Source organism: Salmo salar, chromosome 18, assembly GCF_965601325.2.
Source record: "Salmo salar chromosome 18, fSalSal1, whole genome shotgun sequence".
Lineage (NCBI taxonomy): Eukaryota > Metazoa > Chordata > Actinopteri > Salmoniformes > Salmonidae > Salmo > Salmo salar.
This window is the reverse complement of record NC_138308.1, coordinates 72,774,234-72,788,528: the sequence shown is the minus strand read 5'-3', so window position 1 is coordinate 72,788,528 and position 14,295 is coordinate 72,774,234.

The following is a 14,295-nucleotide window of genomic DNA, read 5'->3' as shown; positions in this document are numbered from 1 at the left end:
TCTTGTTAGTGCATTTGCTTTATTTTGCCTTGACTGGATATGCCAGGGTACTGAAAGAGGGTGAGGGTCAGGGAACATTGAATATTAGACAATTGCGCCATAAAATAATGCACGTTTTTGCATGTGAACACGTTATACAGTCGAAAACAGGCTGCACACACCCCAGTGGGCAACATTTGGCTTGGGATGTCATAATGATGTCATTTTCTGGTTGAAAGCTGTTTTTCGGGTTGAAGAGATTCCAGTTTACAACCACAAAAAATATACTGCTCAAAAAAATAAAGGGAACACTTAAACAACACATCCTAGATCTGAATGAAAGAAATAATCTTATTAAATACTTTTTTCTTTACATAGTTGAATGTGCTGACAACAAAATCACACAAAAAGAATCAATGGAAATCCAATTTATCAACCCATGGAGGTCTGGATTTGGAGTCACACTCAAAATGAAAGTGGAAAACCACACTACAGGCTGATCCAACTTTGATGTAGTGTCCTTAAAACAAGTCAAAATGAGGCTCAGTAGTGTGTGTGGCCTCCACGGGCCTGTATGACCTCCCTACAACGCCTGGGCATGCTCCTGATGAGGTGGCGGATGGTCTCCTGAGGGATCTCCTCCCAGACCTGGACTAAAGCATCCGCCAACTCCTGGACAGTCTGTGGTGCAACGTGGCGTTGGTGGATGGAGCGAGACATGATGTCCCAGATGTGCTCAATTGGATTCAGGTCTGGGGAACGGGCAGGCCGGTCCATAGCATCAATACCTTCCTCTTGCAGGAACTGCTGACACACTCCAGCCACATGAGGTCTAGCATTGTCTTGCATTAGGAGGAACCCAGGGCCAACCGCACCAGCATATGGTCTCACAAGGGGTCTGAGGAGCTCATCTCGGTACCTAATGGCAGTCAGGCTACCTCTGGCGAGCACATGGAGGGCTGTGCGGCCCCCCAAAGAAATGCCACCCCACACCATGACTGACCCACCGCCAAACCGCTCATGCTGGAGGATGTTGCAGGCAGCAAAACGTTCTCCACGGCGTCTCCAGACTCTGTCACGTCTGTCACGTGCTCAGTGTGAACCTGCTTTCATCTGTGAAGAGCACAGGGCGCCAGTGGCGAATTTGCCAATCTTGGTGTTCTCTGGCAAATGCCAAACGTCCTGCACAGTGTTGGGCTGTAAGCACAACCCCCACCTGTGGACGTCGGGCCCTCATACCACTCTCATGGAGTCTGTTTCTGACCGTTTGAGCAGACACATGCACATTTGTGGCCTGCTGGAGGTCATTTTGCAGGGCTCTGGCAGTGCTTCTCCTGCTACTCCTTGCACAAAGGCGGAGGTAGCGGTCCTGCTGCTGGGTTGTGGCCCTCCTACGGCCTCCTCCACGTCTCCTGATGTACTGGCCTGTCTCCTGGTAGCGCCTCCATGCTCTGGACACTACGCTGACAGACACAGCAAACCTTCTTGCCACAGCTCGCATTGATGTGCCATCATGGATGAGCTGCACTACCTGAGCCACTTGTGTGGGTTGTAGGCTCCGTCTCATGCTACCACTAGAGTGAAAGCACCGCCAGCATTCAAAAGTGACCAAAACATCAGCCAGGAAGCATAGGAACTGAGAAGTGGTCTGTGGTCCCCACCTGCAGAACCACTCCTTTATTGGGGGTGTCTTACTAATTGCCTATAATTTCCACCTGTTGTCTATTCCATTTGCACAACAACATGTGAAATGTATTGTCAATCAGTGTTGCTTCCTAAGTGGACAGTTTGATTTCACAGAAGTGTGATTGACTTGGAGTTACATTGTGGTGTTTAAGTGTTCCCTTTATTTTTTTGAGCAGTGTATATATATATTTCTTGACCGGTAAATCTTGGTTACTTGCAGTTGTTCAGAATGAACCCTGACGACACTGTATGCAAGGATCTCTTTTGTCCTCTCAGGAATGCTGTTGTCTCTCTACTGCTCCCAGCCCACCCCCTCAGCTCATCACACATAGATGTGACCGCCTTCCTAGAGGACGTTGGCTGGTTCGATCTGATTGGATACCATAGTTTTATAACCTTTGGTTTGGTCTGTGGATTGGTCAACAATTGCTTTTGAATATAAACAAGTTAGATCTGGTATAAATGGAATGAAAGTATTTTATTTTCTCTTTTGTCCTGCTACGCACTCTACGGAAATGTTGTATGAGAAATTCTCATTGCCTAGGTTACTAGGCCTCTGGCCTAACAGGCATCTCTTTGTCAATGTTCTGTCATATAGGATCTGTATGCCTAGATTGTGAATGTAATGTTAGTGTCGGTATTGCCTTGTAAGTTAAGCTTTATGCCTTGTATGTAATTTTACAATGTAAATAAATCGAATTGACTTTAGTATTCCACTCTCAGACCAATTGTTGCTAGTCAACATCAACTTATTGCCTAATGCTTACATATTTTAATAATCTTGATGGAGTCAGATAATTCATTTAATAGACTTTGTTAATATACAAATTGCATAGTCTTATCACGTGTCGTATATATGCAGTGCCTTCAGACGGTAGTCACACACCTTGACTTTTTCCACATTTTGTTGTGTTACAGCCGGAATGTAAAGTGGATTAAATTAAGATTTGTCACTGGCCTACACAAAATACCCGTGTCACGTCCTGAGCAGTAAAAGGGGTCATTTGTAATTGTAGTTGGTCAGGGCGTGGCAGGGGGTTGTTTGTTTTGTGTGTTTTTTTTTTTTTTTTTTGGGTTCTAGGGGTTTTTGGTTCTAGTTTTCCATTTGTATGTTTCTTTTTCTATGTGTGGCCAAGTATGTCTTCCGATCAGAGGCAGGTGTCTTTCGTTGTCTCTGATTGGAAGCCATACGTAGGCAGCCTGTTTTTCCTGTGTCTTTGTGGGTGGTTGCTTCCTGCATAGTCTGTGTACTTGCAGAACTGTTGTTTGTCGGTTTATTGTTTTTGTTTAAGTGTTCACTTTATTAAGCAATAAAGAAGATGAGCACTATACCCGCTGCGTTTTGGTCTGTCCCTTTCGACGCCTGTGACAACCCCATAATGTCTAAGTAGAATTGTGTTTTAAGATTTGTTTTCGAATTAATAAAAAATGAACGGCTGTAATGTCTTGCGTCCATATTTATTCAACACCTTTGTTAATGCAAGACTAAATAAGTTCAGGAGTAAACACTTGCTTAACAAATCACATAATAAGTTGCATGGACTCACAGTGTGCAAAAATAGTGTATAACATATATTTTTTGGAATGACTACCTGTTCTCTTTACCCTACACATACCGATAATTGTAAGGCCCCTCAGTCGAGCAGTGAATTTCAAACACAGACCAGGGAGGTTTTCCAATGCCTCGCAAAAAAGTACACCTATTGGTAGATGGGTTAAAATAAATAAATAATAAAATAAAGGCATTGAATATCCCTTTGAGCATGGTGAAGTTATTAATTATACTTTGGATGGTGTATCAATACACCCAGTTACAACAAAGATACAGGCGTCTTTCATAACTCAGTTGCTGGAGAGGAAGGAAACCGCTCAGGGATTTCACCATGAGGCCAATGGTGACTTTAAAACAGCTACAATTGAATGGCTGTGATAGGAGAAAACTGAGGATGGATCAATAACATTGTAGTTACTCCACAATACTAACCTGATTGACCGAGTGAAAAGAAGGAAGCCTGTACAGAATAAAAAATATATCCCAAAACATGCATCCTGTTTGCAACAAGGCACTAAAGTAATACCTCAGAACAATGAGACAGATATTTCACCGGATGTATAAATGTGAAGCATCCGCTTGGCGTTTCCACTCACTACCAAATATGGAGAAGATGGAACGTGATGGATTTTGGCCCACATTCTGCTAATTTTCTCATTAATGAAATATTTGATCTCAATACAGTTTTTTGTTCGCAAAACTAAAATCTCTTATGAACAAGAGAGGACTATATTTTGTTGGCTTTACCCTTTGCCAAAGTTTAAAAGAAATGTGTTGTTTAGAAGGAGTGCAAAGGCTAATTTAGTTACTGCACATGCGCACTTCACAGAGTAGGCAATCCATAACGGAAATATGTAAATGCATGCTAGAACACACCAATAGGATCTCGCTAGCTCGTGCTTTGCTCTACCCACCCCTCCTTGCGTGTTTTGCCCAGTATGACTAATTTGTTCCCATTTGAAACGAGAGACTGTGGTCGATCTTGGTTCCGTTTACTACTCTCCATATTTCAAGTATAGTGGTGGTTGCACAATGTTATGGGTATGCTTGTAAGCGTGAATGACTAGGGAGTTTTTCAGAGATAAAAGTGACACATCCTTTTTCAGTCTGCTTTCCACCAGACACTGGGAATTCACCTTTCAGCAGGACAATAACCTAAAACACAAGGCCAAATCTACACTGGAGTTGCTTACCAAGAAGACAGTGAATGTTCCTGAGTGGCCGAGTTTCAGTTTTGACTTAAATCTACTTGAAAATCTATGGCAAGACCTGAAAATAGTTACCTATCAATGATCAACAACCAATTTGACAGAGCTTGAAGAATTTTGAATAGAATAATGGGCAAATGTTGTACAATCCAGGTGTGGAAAGCTCTTAGAGACTCTTGGAGACAGCTGTAATCGCTGCCAAAGGTGCTTCTACAAAGTATTGACTCAGGGGTGTGAATACTTATGTAAATTATAGATTTCTGTATTTCATTTTCAATACATTTGCAAAAATGTCTAAAAACATGTTTTCACTTGGTCATTATGGGGTATCGTGTGTAGATGGGTGATTTTTTTTATATGTATTTAATCCATTTTAAATTCAGGCTGTAAAATAACAAAATGTGTAATAACTCAAGGGGTATGAATACTTTCTGGCAATGTGTAACCTACATATGATAAATATTACTGCACTACCCCAGCATACGACCTGACCAGGATGTCACAACACATCAGGCTGATGTCTTTTCAACCAATTTTGCACACAACCAGGATGGCATTTTACTTATATATACAGCCACAGTAACCATCCCCTAAACCTCAGTTCATAGACATGGGTTAGAGATAAAGTTGGAAAGTGCCAAGGGGCTAATTCTCACTCTCTCATAATGATGTGCTCCAGCCAGGCTAGAGGGTTGTGACTAGAGAGAGTACAGCTACGACAGGAAGTGACTTTTCATAGCAGGTTCAGAGAGGATTTTAGCCAATCCTAACCCTTTTCCCAGCCCTAACCTAAGTCTCCTAACCTGCCACGTTAATGATCCTAACCTGCTGCGTAAATTCTCCTAACCAACTACTAAAAGTCACTTCTGTTCGTAGCTGTACACGCTCTAGTCAGAACCAAGCTAGAGCTCTGGAAGCCATTAGAGCTAGGCCTAGTGAAGCTTCAGCGGAAGGTACAGTACATGTTCAGCAGGTGAGGAACTCTAAGGCTGGGAGGCATGATGTGAGTATTATTATAATGCTTCTGAGGATATGAGAAAAAAATACTTCTACACAAATAGTTGCTCAAAAACCTTATCTATCGTGGTTAGGGATATTGTAAAAGTTTAGGTTACTTATCAAATCTAGAGATAGCAAAAATAAATGTAGATAGCTTTGATTGTTGTCTGTGTTCTATGTTCTGGATTAGTTTAAGTATTTCATTTTTTTGTCGCCTTGGGTCTGAGAAAAGCGATTTACAAATTAAATGAATTGTTATTTTGCGCAGGCCGTATAATCAAAGGCACTCCTTCGATATAAAGTTGTTTTTGACGAAAATGAAAACGTGTCAGTTTGTCACTTTCACGAGGTTGTAGTAATAAGTTGGTTAGAATCTAGGTTGTGCCTTTCGATTTCGAGAAAAATATACAACTAAGGAATCATTTTTCACTTCTCTTATTGACTTCTCAAACCCCAAACCACAAACCCCAAGCCTAGTCTGCTTGGTCTGTTTTGTAAGCGTTCCCGGAGGTCTCACGATGTTGTGCCTGTGGGTTTAGAAACTATGTGGTAGTACCTTCCTGTTTCTTTTGGCATCATGTTGCTTTTTCTTGAACACAACCCAGGGGTAGTTCCACCACCTTAGGATGGGAAGTGGTATAAAGTTCAATGGAATTGAACAGATGTGAGCAAACATAAATAATGCATAGGGTGAATCTAAATGTTTTCAAAACAGACCCCCTCCCCCCAGTTAAGCTTGTTAAGGAGTAACTTTCTTGAAGAAAAAAAAAGTTATCGAAAACCAGATGTTTTTGGCTGAGTTATTGTGAAACAGATCAATTCTGTTCTTTATTTTGACAGTTTGTTGCAAAAGTAATACGCAGTGGCTTGCAAAAGTATTCACCCCTTTGGCATTTTTCCTATTTTGTTGCCTTACAACCTGGAATTAAAATGGATTTTTGGGGGGTTTGTATCATTTGACTTACACACCATGCCTACCACTTTGAAGATGCAAAATATTTTTTTTTATTTTGAAACAAACAAGAAATAAGACAAAAAAACGGAAAACTTGAGTGTGCATAACTATTCACCCCCCCGAAGTCAATACTTTTTAGAGACACCTTTTGCAGCAATTACAGCTAAAAGTCTCTTGGGGTATGTCTCTATAAGCTTGGCACATCTAGCCACTGGGATTTCTTCCCATTCTTCAAGGCAAAACTGCTCCAGTTTCTTCAAGTTGGATGGGTTCCGCTGGTGTACAGCCATCTTTAAGTCATACTACAGATTCTCAATTGGATTGAGGTTTGGGCTTTGACTAGGCCATTCCAAGACATAAAAATGTTTCCCCTTAAACCACTCGAGTGTTGCTTTAGCAGTATGCGTAGTGTCATTGTCCTGCTGGAAAGTGAACCTCTGTCCCAGTCTCAAATCTCTGGAAGACTAAAACAGGTTTCGCTCAAGAATTTCCCTGTATTTAGCGCCATCCATCATTCCTTAAATTCTGACCAGTTTCCCAGTCCCTGCCGATGAAAAACATCCCTACAGCATGTTGCTGCCACCACCATGCTTCACTGTGGGTATGGCATTCTCGGGGTGATGAGAGGTGTTGGGTTTGCGCCAGACATAGCGTTTTCCTTGATGGCCAAAAATCTCAATTTTAGTCTCATCTGACCAGAGTACATTCTCCAATATGTTTGGGGAGTCTCCCACATGTATTTTGGTGAACACCAAACGTGTTTGCTTATTTTTTAAGCATTGTCTTTTTTCTGGACACTCTTCCGTAAAGCCTAGCTCTGTGGAGTGTACGGCTTAAGGTGGTTCTATGAAAACATACTCCAATCTTCGCTGTGGAGCTTTGCAGGTCCTTCAGGGTTATCTTTGGTTTCTTTGTTGCCTCTCTGATTAATGTCCTCCTTGCCTGGTCTGTCGGTTTTGGTGGGCGCCACTCTCTAGGCAGGTTTGTTGTGGTGTCATATTTTTTCAATTTATTTAATAATGGATTTAATGGTGCTCCGTGGGATGTTCAAATTTTCTGATTTTTTTTTATAACCCAACCCTGATCTGTACTTCTCCACAACTTTGTCCTTGACCTGTTTTGAGAGCTCCTTGGTCTTCATGGTGCCGTTTGCTTGGGGGTGCCCCTTGCTTAATGGTGTTGCAGACTCTGGGGTCTTTCAGAACAGGTGTATATACTGAGATCATGTGACAGATCATGTGACACTTAGATTGCACACAGGTGGACTTTATTTCACTAATTATGTGACTTCTGAAGGTAATTGGTTGCACCAGATCTTATTTATGGGCTTCATAGCAAAGGGGGTGAATACATATACACACACCACTTTCCAGTTTTCTTTTTAAATGATTTTTGGAACAAGTAATTTTTTTCATTTCACTTCACCAATTTGGACTATATTGTGTATGTCCATTACATGAAATCCAAATAAAATCCATTCAAATTACAGGTTGTAATGCTACAAAATAGGAAAAATGCCAAGGGGGATGAATACTTTTGCAAGGCACTGTATTTTGGTCTATTAGTTGTAAATCTAGCTCTTTTTGCCCCCAGCGGTTCAACTCTACCATTGAAATCCTCTACGCCATCTAAAGGGAGGGGTTTGGTATAAAATACACTCCCTTGTAGATGTGCTGTGTGGTACCACCTCAAGATTTACTATACAGTATGAGGATTATACGCATATATTTGTAGCTACATCCATCCTAACAAGAAATAGATGACAATGGTGGTCATGTGAAGTCGTTGTATTTTTCCCAACCACTAAGAGTGATTGGTGGTGCAGTTCGCTAAGACAGTTGGCTCATAGTTCAATGATTGTGACATCTAATCCCACATTGTGCACATATCTTCTTTTTTCGATCCTTCATTTACAATATTCATCCCGTGCCCACACACGTCTTATTCTGAAAGTGAAAGTATACCTGTAAGAGCGGTTTCCCTGGTAGTAGTTGTAGGTTTTTATACAGTACCCAAGAAGACCAATCTATGAGTTAATTTGACCACTGGAAAAAGAGCTACTGCATAAATACTGCAATGTGGGTTGGATTGAATTGAGCCCCTAATCTTAATTTTCAAGGCGATGATTGCACTTTTCTTGCCAACACAATACTGCAATAAATGTGAGCCGACATTTCAAATATTTTTTTTGCGACCCATGGGGTATTCTAATATACACCGCAAGTGACAATAGATGTCAGGAACTTGGCGTGTTACCACTGTGAGTTAACTGTCCAGAGACATATTTGCTTGCGATGCACATACTTTTATTATCAGAGCGTGCCAGTGGGCTTCTGGTAAGTATGCTTTAGTGAGAAAGTGTTGGGACAAGGTACAACTAGGTTTACCCACCCCCAAAAGGAATATTTATGAGCAATTCCCCCCAACCACAACTTTAATATGACGTGGTTGGGCAAAGGCTGAAATTGGGGTTGGGAGTTACCCTTTAATGTGCCAAAGATACGACTCCCCACACTTCTCCCAAGTGGCAAAGCAATATGAGTGCGTCAGAAGCTATATGTTGGGCCGTTTATCACACAATTACATTTTGAAGAAGTGAAGTTCCTCATCAACTGTCACTAACTCACGGCTGTCAGCAAATGAAAGCCTGGTTTAGACGACATTCCCCCTCTTTTAGTTATTTTATCTCACCCCATCGTTTCTTTGCATACCTGCAACAAAGAATCTACGATAATTGACACTAATAACCGGAGACAGTGCCAGAGAGAGAAAGAAAACAATTGGGTTTCAGGGAAAAGGGTTTCTCGATAGAGTCCTTTAAGCCCATTTCCTGTGACAAAATGAAGCAATTGTTGTTTTGGAGAAAAGTAGGTATGGAGTCTATTGCCAGCTCGATTGGGCCAGCCAGGATGGCATCACATAGCTGCTGCCGCCGACGCCAACAAAAAAACAGCAGATGACCGTCTCCTTTCTCCATTTGCCAAGCTTCGCACCTGCAGCTTATTAGCCAAGCTTCTGTGTGTAATATAGTGCAGGTGCCAGCGTGCCACAGAACCAAATCTGTCTATAAACATACAAAATGCACACATACTTAAGTATTAATGATACAGCTCCACGGAATTAGGAGTCTGCTGCTTCAAACACATCAACAGACACTCATCCTTGTTATCTTTCACCTCATCGGGAAACAAAATGGTGCCACTAGATTCAACGAGAATATTCCTACATGTGGCGCTTTTTCTATCAACGTTTCTGCTCTTGAGCAACCATTTCTGTGTCCAAGCTTTTATTAAGTAAGAGGTAGAGTGTGTGCGCTCTACTCATAGGGTGACGGCCAATTGTTCGACTTGATTGTTGACCCCATTGTATTAAACTAAGGCAATCGACATCTTGTTTTCTACTGCACGATACATGAAGTAAAGAAATAATGGTGAAAGCAGCGAACCGACTGGTTTCACCAGGCTAATGAAGCCTAGTGCTTCGACTAAAAATGTATATCAAAGGAGAATATCCATTGAGCATGCTCTTTTAGTCCAGAACTAGGCTTATTAAAGATGCACTATACAGAAATTGTTCCGTCATTTCCTGGGTGCTAAAATTCTAGTAGTTCACCTAATAACAGTGTGTGACAAAACAAGCAAGTATAGTGTAGAGCAGTGGTTCCCAACCAGGGGTACTAGGACTTGGCCTATCAACAGGGGGTACTTGAGAAGACTCATGAGACCATAGACCTACTGGTAAAATGCACATGAAAGGGGTACTTCAGGGGTACTCTGGGCAGAGCAAACTTCAGTTGGTCGTACAGTATCCGAAAAAGGTTGGGAACCACTGGTGTAGAGAATCATTGTATCATCTAAACTGCTGTGGATTATATTTTCCATAACCCCAAAAATAATTATTTCAGCCGTTTGAAGCTGGTGTAGAAAAAAACGAAAGTGAAAGATGCAAAAATGAAACTTAAGAATGGGAAGCGTAGAAATAGCGCACATTGAACAGACCAGCTTTCAACGACAGATCTATAACATACAGTTCTATGTGAATTTTGGTGGGTTGCCCAAAAAGTTACATATTGCAGCTTTAATCTCTGTCTGGGAAACCAACCACTAGTGTTTAATATTGGCACTGTGAAAATTAGGAATGCGCAGACATACACTTTAGGGCAGGCATCTACAACAGGTCGATTGTGAGCTACCAGCTCGCAGCCCACCTATGAGTAGCTCTCCAAGCAATTCTGAAAGTATATGCATTTCTCACGTGTTGCCCCGCAAACTGTCATAAACAAGCTTACAAATATCAGACACCGCAAACTCTCAGGTACAACCTAATCAACGCAACGTTGACATTATCCCATCCCTGGTAAGTAACTATTCAGCCAAACCTAACACAATATCTGCCAATGAATTTCCAGCAACATTGCCCCTGCCTGTCTGTGTGGTGCGCGCGTTTGTCAATCACTCAGTTGATGTGATAACTGTCTTGTGGGTTGACGGAAATACTTTTCCCCAAACCTTCTCAATCAAATGTTAACTGCAAAGTAGGCTATCCTGGCAGAGGTATATCATGAGTACGTACACAACTGTTCAAAAGTTTGGGGTCACTTAGAAATGTCCTTGTTTTTGAAAGAAAAGCAAAGATTTTTCCATTAAAATAACATCAAATTGATCAGAAATACAGTGTAGACATTGTTAATCTTGTAAATGACTATTGTAGCTGGAAACGGCACATTTTTTATGAAATATCTACATAGGCGTACAGAGGCCCATTATCAGCAACCATCACTCCTGTGTTTCAAATTGTGTTAACTAATCCAAGTTGTGTATTGTTATGTTCGAGTCTGAGAGTTCCAGTCCCTTCATTTGCTTTAAATTAGCTTCCTTGTTTGTGAAATCAGCATACAATATTTTGACTGAGGCCAAAAACATTCTTTGACAATCTCCACATCTGCGAAGGCCTTCTTGTTTCTCGTGAGTATCCAAGAAATCCCATATGTTGCCACTGTCGTTTTCTCTGCAACAATGCTAGATCTGTCCATCATTTGTTGTTGTTGTCCTTTGAGCTGTCCTTTGAGTTGTGCTATTTTGCTGTTTCTGAGGTTGCTTTGTGGCGGATATGTTTTGTCAAAGTAGGCATGGTGTGACTGGAAATGTTGCTCTAAATTTGCTTGTTTAAAACAAGTGACTGCCTTCTGGCAAATGAAAAAGTGAGCTAGTCCCATTATGCAATACAAAAAAATACTTGTCTGTCCATTTCTCTTGAAAGTTTCTGTGTTCTTTTTGAATCGATCGTTTCCTTCTCTTAGTCACCGGAGCCACGTTAGCTACGTTAACTAGCTGCATTTCCCCGTCGCCATCTTCCTGGTTCTCTGGTGGTTGTTGGTTCATAGCAGTCACGTTGTTCTCCAGCTCTTCCCCCTCATTTTCATTGACAATAGATTTACGTTTCTTTTTACAATAAATCGATCCATGTCGACCAAACTGCAAAATTAGATAGAAGCAAACTGATATGTGGCGGTCGCTGTAGCTGAGCAGTTGTGTTGTATTTCGGCAAACATTCTATTTCGGCCTTTCTCTTCAACAGCTGCGCTATACTGCCATCTATCCGCCGTCCTGGGAACAATCGATATATTCAATGAAGTGATTCAGGCCTGCATTAAACACATTGAATTGAAATGGTATAATTTTTATGTATTATGAATGGAAAATAGGAAAACACCACGAGGGCTCGCCACGCACTGAGTACCATTGCGCTAGATGCTCAATTAAACGGCTAGATGTGCAATATAAAGCAATAAACTTTTTTTTGTTTTATGTTTATTTTTTCCAGAACCCCCCACAAAAGTTATTCTGATGTGATTTAAGCATTGACATGGACTCAGAACATGCTATTTTGTTGTTTCTCTATAAACAATTGTAATTTTGAGGGTGAAAACAAAACAATACAAAACCATGAAAAATATAACTGAGTTTGGGGGGAAAAATCTCAGATTTTATAGGGCCCCCCTTAGAGTTGTTAATTAACCTTTATTTTACCAGGTACATTGACAGAAAACAGTGCACTACTTTCTCTTGTAAACTAAGGACCCAAGGGAGAGTTGCAGGCTAGAGGAGAAGAAAAGAAAGTGCCCATTTATTTACCTAGAAAGAAATGACTACCTTGCACCATGTTTATTGTTTTTTAAGTAGCTCTCGTGCAAGAAAAGTTTGGAGATCTCTGCTGTAGGGATTTTCTTCAATAAGTGATCGAGCGGTTGAGGAGTGTGTCAATTGGTTAGTAGGCAAGTGGAAGAGTGTCCTCCTGTCCTAGACAGCCACCTTTTCATCAAGGATACTCATTTGTATCCTACCTCGGAAGAGTTTTTAAATCTGCGAGAAAAACATGCGCACGTTTAAAAACATTATACTATTTATTGTTTTATCTATAAAAACTATTGCACAACTAACTTAATTTGTTTCCAGCACTTTACACATTTATTTTGGGATCCACCCCTGTAAACGTAATTTGCCTAATGACCCACGAGTGGAGAAGGACCGTCTCATTTCAAGCAAGCACATTACCATCCACGGTCCCTCTCCTCGCTGACTTTCCACGATTAACTTGGACCTTTTTCAAAAGGAGGCGAGAGGGGATGGAAGAGAGAGGATGCAGGAGGGGAGCAAATCTTATTTACAAAAGGCCTCACACATCCTTGACAAGCCAACTCACATGTCTTCCTGTCAAATGTTTAGGCTACTTCCTTTTTTCAAACATGTATTTGGACTTTTGCCCACATTGTTCAACCACCAGCATCTCCTGAAAACAGGTAAGGACTGATCTCATTTTGTTATCATCAAATATGATTAAATGTTTGCAGTCTTGTTAAATAAATAAATGAGGCCATAATCTATGGATTTCACATGACTGGGGATACATATATGCATCAGTTGGTCACAGATACCTTTAAAAAAAAAGGATCAGGAAACCAGTCAGTATCTGGTGTGACAGCCGTTTGCCTCATGAAGCGCGACACATCTCCTGTCGTACACGTCGATCTAGAGCATCCCAAGCATGCATATCTGGTGAGTATGCAGGCCATGGAAGAATTAGGATATTTTCAGCTAGGAATTGTGTACAGATCCTTGTGACACGGGGCCGTGCATTATCATGCTGAAACATGAGGTGATGGCGGCAGATGAATGGCACGACAATGGGCCCCAGGGTCTTGTCACGGTATTTCTGTGCATTCAAACTTCCATCGATAAAATGGAATTGTGTTTGTTGTCCGTAGCTTATGCCTTCCCATACCATAACCCCACCGCCACCATGGAGCACTCGGTTCACAACGTCGACATCAGCAAACCACTCGCCCACATAACGCCATACATGTTGTCTGCCATCTGCCCGGAACAGTTGAAACTGCGATTCATCTATGAAGAGCACACTTCTCCAGCATGCCAGTGGCCATCGAAGGTGAGCATTTTCCCACTGAACTACAGTCAGGTCAAGACCTTGGTGAGGACAACGAGCACACAGATGAGCTTCCCATTTTGTGCAGCATTTATTTGGTTGTTCAAACCCACAGTTTCATCAGCTGTCCGGGTGGCTGGTCTCAGACGATCCCCAAGGTGGAGGTGGTCCTGGGCTGGTGTGGTCTGTGGTTGTGAGGCCGTTTGGACGTACTGCCAAATTCTCTAAAACAACGTGGCGGCTTATGGTAGAGAAATTAACATTAAATTCTCTGGCAAAAGCTCTGGTGGACATTCCTGCAGTCAGTATGCCAATTGCACACTCCCTCAAAACTTTAGACATCTGTGGCATTGTGTTGTGTGACAAAATTGCACATTTTAGAGTGGCCTTTTATTGTCCCCAGCACAAGGTGCACCTGTGTAATGATCATGCTGTTTAATCAGCTTCTTGACATGCCACACCTGTCAGGTGGA